Raw genomic sequence first — 10,546 nt, 5'->3', positions numbered from 1 at the left:
CTCTCTCTCTCTCTCTCTCTCTCTCTCTCTCTCTGTGTGTGTGTGTGTGTGTGTGTGTGTGTGTGTGTGTGTGGTGTTGCCCATAGAGTTCAGAAGATGTCCTCAGAGTCTCTGCCTCTGGGGTTACAAGTAGCTGTGAGTGGCCCAACATAGGTTACAAACTTAGGTCTTCTGGAAGTGTAGCAAGAGCTCCTAACAGCTGAGCCATCTCCCTTACCCTCTTGTCCTTTCTGTGTGTTTGTTTTGTGTGCGTGCGTGTGCACACATGCATGTGCTTGCACACATACACATGCAACTGGCTTATTTGATTCAGAAGAGTATTTTAGAGTCTCATTCATGTTGTGGTATGTGCTAGAATTTCACTTCGTATTGGGGAACATCGCTTTACAAGTTGTTTTGTGTTTCTTATGCCTGATGCATTCTTCTGTCTATGGACAGTCAGATTCTTCTAGTTTTGGCTGCCCTGAATCATGCTGTTAAGGACATAGGTAGAACAACTCCTTGCTTTTAGTCCTTTACCCTATATACCTAGAAGTGAGACCACTGCCTCGTATGGAAATTCTATGTTTAACTTTCCGAGGCTCTGCCAGACGCTTTTCCACGACAGCTGCACCATTTTTAATTCCCAGCAACTTACGGGGCTTCCAATTTCTCCCTGTTCTTGCCAATCCTTTTTATTTTTGCTCCTAGCTGTCCTGGTAGGTTTGAGGTGATCTCTCACTGTAGCGGCTCGTGAGGTTGAACATGTTTTCACGCGAGTGTTACTGACCATTTGTCTATCTTCGTTAGGGAAATGTCTAGACTAATTCTTTGCACATGGAAAAAAAAAACCCTTTAAGTCTTTTTAAATCATGCTGTAGCGCTTGCTTCCTTGCTCTGGATGTCAACCCTCATCAGGCAGTACTCTGGAAGTAGTGTCCCATTCTGTGAGTATTGGCTCACTTGCTTGATGGTAACATTTGAAGAACAAAAGCTTGGGATTCTGATTGTATATCAATTTATGTTTTCTTTCTTAAAAGATTTATTCTATATTTAATTGTTTGTGTGTGTGTCTCCACATGTGTATGGTGCCTATGGCGGCCAGAAAAAAGCATCAGATCTCCTTGGAGCTGGAGTTACAGGCAAGAGCGACCCAATTTGGATGCTGGGAACTGAACTCAGGTCCTCTGTAAGTACAGTTCACAAACACACACACACACACACACACACACACTTTATTTCTTTCATATATGTGAGTACACTACACTGTCACTGTCTTCAGACATATCAGAATAGGGGATCTGATCCCATTACAGATGGTTGTGAGCCACCATGTAGTTGCTGGGAATTGAACTCAGGACCTCTGGAAGAGCAGCCAGTGCTCTTAACCGCTGAGCCATCTCTCCAGTGCCCCACAGTTCATGTTCTTAACCACTGATTTATCTCCCTAGCCTCTATTTTTCCCCCATTTAATGTTTATGATTTTGGTTCCAGGCTTAATATTATTGATAAAATCAAAACCAGAAAGATTTACTATTATGCTTTCTTCTAAGAATTTTATAGGTCTAGCTAGTATAATTAGAATTAAACCCCACTTTGAACTAACCTTTTATATGATGTGAGGTAAGGGTCCCAATTCATTTGTGTTGGTGGCTTACATGTGTATATAGAGATACTCTTCCATAGTAAATACTCAAATTATGAAAAGGCAGCTACAAGGAGTATTCCAGGGTGGGCAGCGTTCAGTGTTCCAGAACAGTCACCCCACCCAGGGGTGGAGAGCAAGCTATTTTTGTTTATTTCTTACTTACATCGGGTAAAAGGATTTTAAAGGCAGATAGAGCAGAATGGGAAACATCTCCTACCACTCTTAGCCAGAATATTGCTGTGTTTTTTTTTTTTCTTTTTTTGATGTTCCTACGTGTGGCTTTCATCCTTAGGGCTGCCATGGTCACACCGTAGTTGCTGGAGTACCTGCCAGCACCTCTCCATTTGGAACAGAAAGAAGAAAAGACAAATGATAAATCATCCCATTGAATGACCTTTTCCCCAAAACCCATTTAAAGTCTTGGGCTTATAGCTCAATGGCTCCTTCTAGTTCCTCCTAGGGAAGCTAGGCATACAAACATCAACCTCTGCAAGGACTCTGACATCAGTCATTAAATGCATGGGTCTCGAGTACCCATCGCAGGAAGATGTGGTAGTATTGGACAGAACATCCCTCCTTTGGTGCTCTTAGGGCAACTAATACTGCCAGCACTTTCAAGATTTCCAAGCATGGATTCTGTATTTTTATATAGCCTCTCTAGATTTTTCAGTGTTGGCTACTGATCAAAGGAAAACGAAAACCGAAACAGTTTAGTCTTGTCTGAGGTAAATACTCCCCGGCCAGTGTTTCACTTCTGTGTGGCTTCTTGGACATTCAGCTTCCAGGCAAATAAATGCCAAAGCCCTTTAAACAAAAATGTGCAGAACCCAGGAGTGTCATCCGTTTCTTTGTGTGGCTTTGAGCCAGCAGGCGGAAGTCACTGGGAAGTAGATTTTGGCTCTAGGAAGAACTTCATCCACAGAGCTGTCAAAATCCAGAAGGAGCAGCCTGGGGAGGTAGGAAGTTCCTATTGCTGGAGGTGTGTGAGCAGATGCTGGGGAAGTGGTTGGCAGGGATTCCTGAGGTCTTCCCAACCCAGAGAGATTCTGAGGCAATGTGGAGATTATCACAATGTCAACTGCTGACAGAAGACCTTTTAGGAGATGAGCTGCCACATCTGGACTGCTAGGAAACTGCTGAGTCCCACCCTCGACAGGACTGGCCTTGGGAAGGCAGAGATGACCTCTATAGCATTTAGCCTGTATTTGCAGCAAAGACCAAATATTCTATTATATACAGGAATGATTTGATTCATCGCTCCTCTCTGCCCGTGAGTACCCAGCAGATCGGCAGCCCCTCCCACATTTTGATGAACTTACTCATTGCTGAAGAACTGTTGTAGAAAGAGGTACTCTAAGCAAAACAGTAGCCATCTTCATCAGGGAAGGTGCGCCTGCTTACAAGAACGCATCACAAAGAGCTGAGTTTGTGGAGCCTTGCTATCCCCTCATAGGATTAGAGGATGGGGAGAATCATTGGCCCCTCATCTACAGTCATCTGTAGAGAATTTTGCTGTAGTTGCAAGTGGTCTTGGGTTTTAGGAAGGGCTCAAGTATGGTCAAATAAAGGGGCTCCATCTAAGCAGTTATGGGATCCCATCATCTATGCTGGCTAAAGGCTCTCTACTGGGACTGCTGTAGGGTTTCATGCTTCTACAAGCAACCCCTCTCTATGTATGCTCTATAAGTGACCCAATGAACTCGCAGGGTCCCCTTGGGTGAAGTTTGTTTTGCTAGTGGGACCTTATAAGGAGGGGGTAGATGTGGTTTATGACTCCCTAAGAAAGGAATTCTTGAAACAAATGCTGTGTGCAAGCTTCTTGGACATGCGACTCATGAGGAGCAAAGGGTTATGTGCTGAGAAAGACTCTATGCATCCGATAATGCTCTTTTGTCACCTTCCGAAATTCTTATTTTTGAACAGGAGATACTGTTCTTCAATTTTGCACAGAGCCTTCACATCACGAGTCGTCCATACTACAACTCAAGGGGGATCCAATATAAAAAAGGAAATGATAGACACTGACATAGAGCCACACTGAACATGCTCAGAGTCCACCTGAAGGCTGAAGGCAAGGTTGGGAGGGGGCGGGGTAGAGCAGTAGGAGCTGAGAGCTATGGAGATGACTGATCAAAAGAGCCCTAAGCTCTCACAGCAAGGACATCTAATACAGAGACAGGTCGAGGCTGGAGAAGGGATGGTCAGAGAAACTAAGGACTGAGCTTCATGGCTGTTGATGTTATCGCTCTCCTTCACTCCAGAACTGTAGACAGAGGTATGGCTGTCTAGAGAGAGACCCCGCTTCCCTCCATCCCAGCAGTTAGCAGCAATCATGTGAACAACTTCCTACCAATAGAATGAGTGACAATGATGTGTGTGCTGTGGTTTGGACATGACCTGTTCCCCCAACCCTCACAAAAGGCTCATGGTACTTGGTCTATTTTGAGAGGTTTGGCTAACTTTGGGAAGTGTGATATAACAAGAGGAAGTAGGATACTGGGGGCAGGGTCTCAGGAGCTTCTTTCTCCCTGACTCTTTCTGTTTCTCTCTTCACTTTCTGTCCACGTGAAGTAAAGACACTTCTCTCCCACATGCTCCCATCATCATGATGTTCCACGCAAGCGCATGGGCCAACCAACCGTGGACCACATCCTCTGTAACTGAAATGATTGAACTCCTTTGGCCTTTAAGAAGTTTCTGTCAGGCATTTTGTCACAGAAATGCCTCTTACAACTTTTCTTTCTGCCCGTGGGTTGGTGATCCAGTCACAGCCAGTCAGGGGACCATGAAGAACAGAGCCTCCCACTGCCATGGGCCCTTCATCTCAAAACTGTGATATCAGGAAGAAGTGTATGTTCTTATTGTCTGTGCATAAATGCGGGTGTGGCCCTGAGCATATGTGTGCGGAAGCTAGAGATGGACATCCAGTGCCTTCCTTTATCCACCTTATGTTTTGAGACAAGAGCTGATTCTGAAGACCACTGATTGGGTGGCTCAGCTGGCCAGTGAGGACCCTCCCCCGTCCCTCAAATTTCTACCCACCAGTGCTGAGAAGAGAGGCATGTAACACACATGTGGCAATTTTTGTGGGTGCTGGGTTTCTGAACTCAGTTCCTCATGTTGCTTAGCAACCCTTTACTGACCGGACCATCTCTCCAGCCCTGAATTCTTTAAGCTATTGTCCTATGAAACTTATTGTGAGCCTACTTAACTAAGTACAGTATGCATGAGAATGAGGGAGGTAGAGGGAAGACATCTTCTAAAGTGTGGGGTCAAGGGAGAGCCTGACATATTTGGATGTCTGCAGTGGCTGCTGTAGGAGGGTGCTGTCTTGGCTAGGTTATGGTTCTGTAGTACTTCAGACTTGATGACTTACACAACAGCCTTTGTTTCCCACAGTTCTGGAAGATGGAACTCCAAGATAATCACCAACAGAATCTACCTGATGAGGCCTCTCCTTTTGGTTTGCAGGTGGCTGCTTCTCCTTGTAATTGGAGGCAGGAGAGGGAGACAGAAACGTAATCTCTCCTCTTCGTCTTCCACTTCCACCACTCCTCCTTTTCTTCCTCCCCTCCCCTTCTTCTTTTGAGACATGGTCTAACTATATATACATCGTCACATAGCTAGAGCTCTGACTAGTGAGGAGTTCACTATGCTGACCAGGTTGGCCTTGAACTCACAGATGTCTTACTGCTTCTACCTCCAGGATAAAAAGTGTGCACCACGACTCCTGGCTTCCTTAAGAGAACACTGATCTCACCGTGAGGGCCCCACCTTCATGGTCTTATCTGCTCCTAATCACCTTCCAGAGACCTTATCTCCAAATCACAGGGATGGTGGGTCAAGTAAATCTGGGAGGATATCTGCCCAGTATGTAACTTGTGAGAAGAAGCAAGATGCAACTGAATCACAAAGGAGTTTGAGTGTCAGATAAAGAACTTGGGATCAAATTGGGGAATGGTGTCATCGAACTTGGTTTTTTGTTTGTTTGTTTGTTTGTTTGTTTAAATTTGTAAAGTCGTGTGTGTGTGTGTGTGTGTGTGTGTGTGTGTGTGTGTGTGTGTGTAGGAGGGCAGAGGTCAGCCTTCAGGAGATGGTTCTATTCTTTTACCTGTGAATCCCAGGGATCAAACTCAGGTTGTCTGGCTTGGTAGAAAGTGCCTTGATTCTCTGAGTCATCTCACTGGCCCAGGTTTTGTGCTTTGTGACTTGAATTGTATTCTGTGACTTTTTAAATTTGTAAGCTAATTAAAATAGTTAATAATATAAGAGACACACATTACTTGCCTCCTGGCTAGAAAAGTAATCCCAGAATCCCCTTCGTGATCTATCTTCAGCTTGGTTTCCTTCCTTCCCCTTGTCCTGTTTCCCCACCACCTCACTCTTTCATTGTTTGAAATAGTGTTTCTTCTTCTGGAGCCACGGTTTCATAGTAGTATCCAGCCAGGTTTGAACACACCCTGCACATCCCAACATGAGGTGACTCCTTCCTGAGACTGTGCCTGGCAAACATGGAGGAGCACCGTGTGTAGTCCAAGATGTGATCATCTCTGTGTTCCACATCTTAAGCTACTACCCACTTTGGCTGATGTGTGAGCTCGGTGCTATGGTGAGATGTCTCAAATGTGTTCTGGAAGCTTTGAGGTTCTGAGAAGGACAGGGAAGGACTTGGGGACACAGGTGGCGAAGCAGTTTTGCTAAGTCCATGATGCTTGTGGCTTTGGAAGAGAAAGGAGAGGATGTTGGGAACCAGCAGCTGGTGACGTCGATGATGTTGAAGAGGATTGCATTTCCAGGGCTTGGAGCCCAAGATGCCAGCACGTGAGGCTCCTGGCAGCAGAGCGTGTTCTCCGCACAGGGGAGACTGCATGGGGAAGGTTGTCTGGCTGCATCCAAGGGCATTTTAAAAGATTGTCATGGGCTGCAGAGTTGGCAGCTGCTGTTCCTGCTCAACATCCACTTGCCATTCCAATTTAACTCCCTCTCTGTTTTGAAGGCAAGTCGTCTTAGGGGTTCTACTGCTGCGATAAAATATCATGGCCAAAAGCAACTTGACGAAGAGGGTTTATGTCACTTCTACTTGCACACCAGAGTTCATCATCAAATGAAGTCAGAGCAGGAACTCAAGGCAGGCACTTAGGGGAAGGAACTGAAGCAGAAGCCATTGTGGAATACTCTTACTGCCTTGTCCCCACGACTTGTTCGGCCTGCTTTGTTACGGTATCCGGGACCATGTGCTCAGGGGTAGTATTGCTGACTTTGAGACAGGCTCTCCCACACTGATCATCAGCGACCAATCAGTAAAATGACCCCTGGAGTTGCCTACAGGCTAATCCTATGGAGACATTTTCTCAGTTCAGAGTTTTTCTTCGGGGTTTCTCGGGAGCAGCGGACCGGAGACTGCGCAGGAGGCTACCATGAAGAAACTCCGAGCTTCTGTAAGGAGTCACAAAAAGCAACCATCCAACCACAAGAGAAGGAGAACATGTGATCTTAACAGCAGCCAGGCCAAGCCTTCCAGCCTGGATGGCCTGGCCAAACAGAAGAAAGAGGAGTTCCTTCAGGCCTCTGTCTCCCCATATCATCTCTTCAGCGACGTGGCCAATGTCACAGCTTTCCGAAGGAACTTGCTCAGCTGGTATGACCAAGAGAAGCGTGACCTCCCTTGGAGGAAATTGGCAAAAGAAGAGGCCAACCCGGACAGGAGGGCCTATGCTGTGTGGGTCTCAGAGGTGATGCTGCAGCAGACCCAAGTTGCCACGGTGATCGACTATTATACTCGATGGATGCAGAAGTGGCCAACGCTTCAAGACCTGGCTAGCGCTTCCCTGGAGGAGGTGAACCAGCTCCGGTCTGGCCTGGGCTACTATTCTCGAGGCCGTCGGCTACAAGAAGGAGCTAGGAAGGTGGTAGACGAGCTAGGAGGCCATATGCCACGTACAGCAGAGACCCTACAGCAGTTCCTGCCTGGTGTGTGTGTGGGGGGGTACACGGCTGGGGCCATTGCTTCCATTGTCTTTGACCAGGTAACCGGTGTGGTGGATGGGAACGTTTTACGGGTACTGTGCCATGTCCGTGTCATTGGTGCCGACCCCACCAGCACCGTCGTCTCTCATCACCTCTGGAACTTAGCCCAGCAGCTAGTGGACCCAGCCCGGCCTGGGGACTTCAATCAATCAACCATGGAGTTGGGGGCTATAGTGTGCACCCCACAGCGCCCTCTCTGCAGCCATTGCCCTGTGCAGAGCTTATGCCGGGCACACCAGAGGGTGGAGCGGCGACAGCTCTCAGCCTTGCCAGGTCGTCCTGACATAGAGGAGTGTGCTCTTAACACTGGACAGTGCCAGCTCTGCCTCCCTTCCACAAATCCCTGGGACCCCAGCATGGGAGTGACCAACTTTCCTCGGAAGGCCAGCCGCAGGCCTCCCAGGGAGGAGTACTCTGCCACCTGTGTTGTGGAGCAGCCGGGAGCCATCGGGGGTCTGGTGCAAAGGCCTGACTCAGGTCTGTTGGCAGGGCTGTGGGAGTTTCCATCTGTCACCTTGGAGCCCTCAGAACAGAATCAGCACAAAGCCCTTCTGCAGGAACTGCAGCGCGGGTCTGGGCCCCTCCCTGCCACTCGTCTCCAGCACCTGGGGGAGAAGGTGCCAGCCCTGTTTTGTTCCTTCCTCCTCCATCTTTGCTAGGTGTTCCGCATGTATGAGGACCATCAGCAAGGGACCTGCAAGGGTTCCAAAAGGTCCCAGGTGTGTCCTCCGTCAAGCCGGAAAAAACCCAGCTGGGGACAGCAAGTCCTGGATACTTTCTTTCAGCGTCATATCCCCACAGACAAACCCAACAGTACTACCCAGTGATACCCTGGGATTCCCTACCCAAAATCCAGTCTAATAAAGTGCTTATTTTTGTTTAAAAAAAAAAAAAAAGAGTTTTTCTTCTTCCCAGATGCCTCTAGCTTGTGTCAAGTTGACATAAGAACTAGCCAACACAGAAGCCATCTTTCTGCTACTCACAGAAAAGGTGAAGTCCTCCTTTGCCTCTAAGGGTGAGTATACAACCCAGAGCCAGCCTATCAGAATCTCAGTAATTGGTGCAGAAGGGGGGAATCATGAGACCTAGTAAGGGTTATGAGATTTGCTAGTTTCCCCAGTGTGTGGATGGTAGACTGTGAGCCTCGAGTTGTTGAAGCAGGTCTTAATTAATTTGAGAATGAAGTCAGCAAGCAGAAAGTGGAACCTAATGGTGGAGAGGGAAACACACACAGAAACCTGTATACATAGAGCACTTGAACTGGCCAGGCCCAAAGGTAGTGAAGGTAGGTTGACTTCTCGTTTTTAAGTGATGTGAGCCCATTCTTTACTATTTATCTGTCAGCTTATCTATCTATCTATCTATCTATCTATCTATCTATCTATCTATCTATCTACCTATCACCCAATCATCTATCTATCTGCCATCCATTTTCTATCATCTCAAGCATATAACATATATCAATCATTCTAACAATAGATCTATCATTTATTATTTATATACCTATATCTACCCTTTATCATCAGTAATCTATCTATCTATCTATCTATCTATCTATCTATCTATCTATCTATCTATCTATCTATCTATTACCTATCTATGCACAATTTATCACTACCAATCATCTATATAGTATTGCCATCTATCAGGCATTTATTTATCTACTGTCTATTTGTCTCCCTACATAGCTACATATCATCTATCATCACTGACTCCTTCATCTTATCTGGTATAGTGTAGTTTCAGTTTGGTGAACCATATATGCTGACAGTTGAGGATAAAGTACAAAGCATTCTTTTGTGATTTAAAAGAATCTAAGAGAAATAGGATGTTGCAGATATGTGCTCTTGAGTGAACATAGAGATAACTGGCTCAGAGCTTTTCCGATGGCCTGAATGTTCATTTTCCAGTGTGGATGATGTAAAGGAATGAATAAGGCAAGGTGTTCAATTAATGAGCCCCCTGCTATGCTGGAGTCAGACTGAGAAGAGACAATGTAAAGGTATATGGTACTGAAAAGGTGTGGCTGTAACAGCATGGAAAAATTGCTCAGTATTATCTTCAAAGAAAGACTAAGTAGTCTAATTATTACCATGGGGAGTTTTGGGGAGTGGGGAATAAAGACACCACAGGAAAAGACCCTACACTACCCACTGACCAGAGCAAAAGAGCATATTACCAAATATAATACCCGAAATCCAAGGATGGGGAGCAGTTACTGAGACAGGAGGTGGAATTCTTAAGGTGGAATTCTTGTTCTATTGAAGTTTAAAACATGACATGCTACTAATTTACTGTTAATGGTTTCTTAAAACAGAAATAGCAAGGGAGAAGCTCTTTCCCTCTCCCCATTTCCATGTTCCCTCCCTTAAACTCTTCTCTTCCCTTTCTCTCCCTCTATCCTTCCCTCCCCACCTTCTCTTCGCTCTCCTTTTCCCATTGAATATAAAGGGGAGATGTCCTTGTGTGGACAAAATATAGTGACATAAGAGAAACTGCTCATAAATCTATGCCTTAGAGATAAGTGGTTTGGTCTGTATAGTGTGCTTGACGCTGGATAAGAATCTCATAAATAGGCTTTCTCACTCCCCACAGAAATTTAAGAGGCAAGATAGGGCGTGATGAGGTGTGTTTCTTACTTTGCAGATGTGAAGATTGAAGTTGAGCAAAGCTGAAAACCAAGGCTCTATGATCACACCCACTGTGATCACACCCATTGTGATCACACACTCGGATTGATGCTAGATCCAGGGTTTGAACTCAGCAGGATTGCTTGGTGACCACTGCATTCATTCTGTATTTTCCTTCATGTGCATACATTCCCCCATTATAGCTTATATTTATCATTTTGTGACTGACTCTTCTACTCCCTCTAACTTTATTTGTATACTC

The 10,546-nt window shown here is 45.9% G+C and overlaps 1 pseudogene; it reads left to right on the top strand.

The window, feature by feature from the left end:
- The first annotated feature begins 7,044 nt into the window (after window positions 1–7,044).
- Window positions 7,045–8,481, top strand: LOC110332483 (annotated as a pseudogene).
- Window positions 8,482–10,546: the final 2,065 nt, after the last annotated feature.

The sequence above is a fragment of the Mus pahari genome, chromosome 14 (genome assembly GCF_900095145.1).
Source record: "Mus pahari chromosome 14, PAHARI_EIJ_v1.1, whole genome shotgun sequence".
Lineage (NCBI taxonomy): Eukaryota > Metazoa > Chordata > Mammalia > Rodentia > Muridae > Mus > Mus pahari.
Note: the sequence above shows the minus strand (reverse complement) of the source record. Positions and strands in the feature narration are given on the sequence as shown.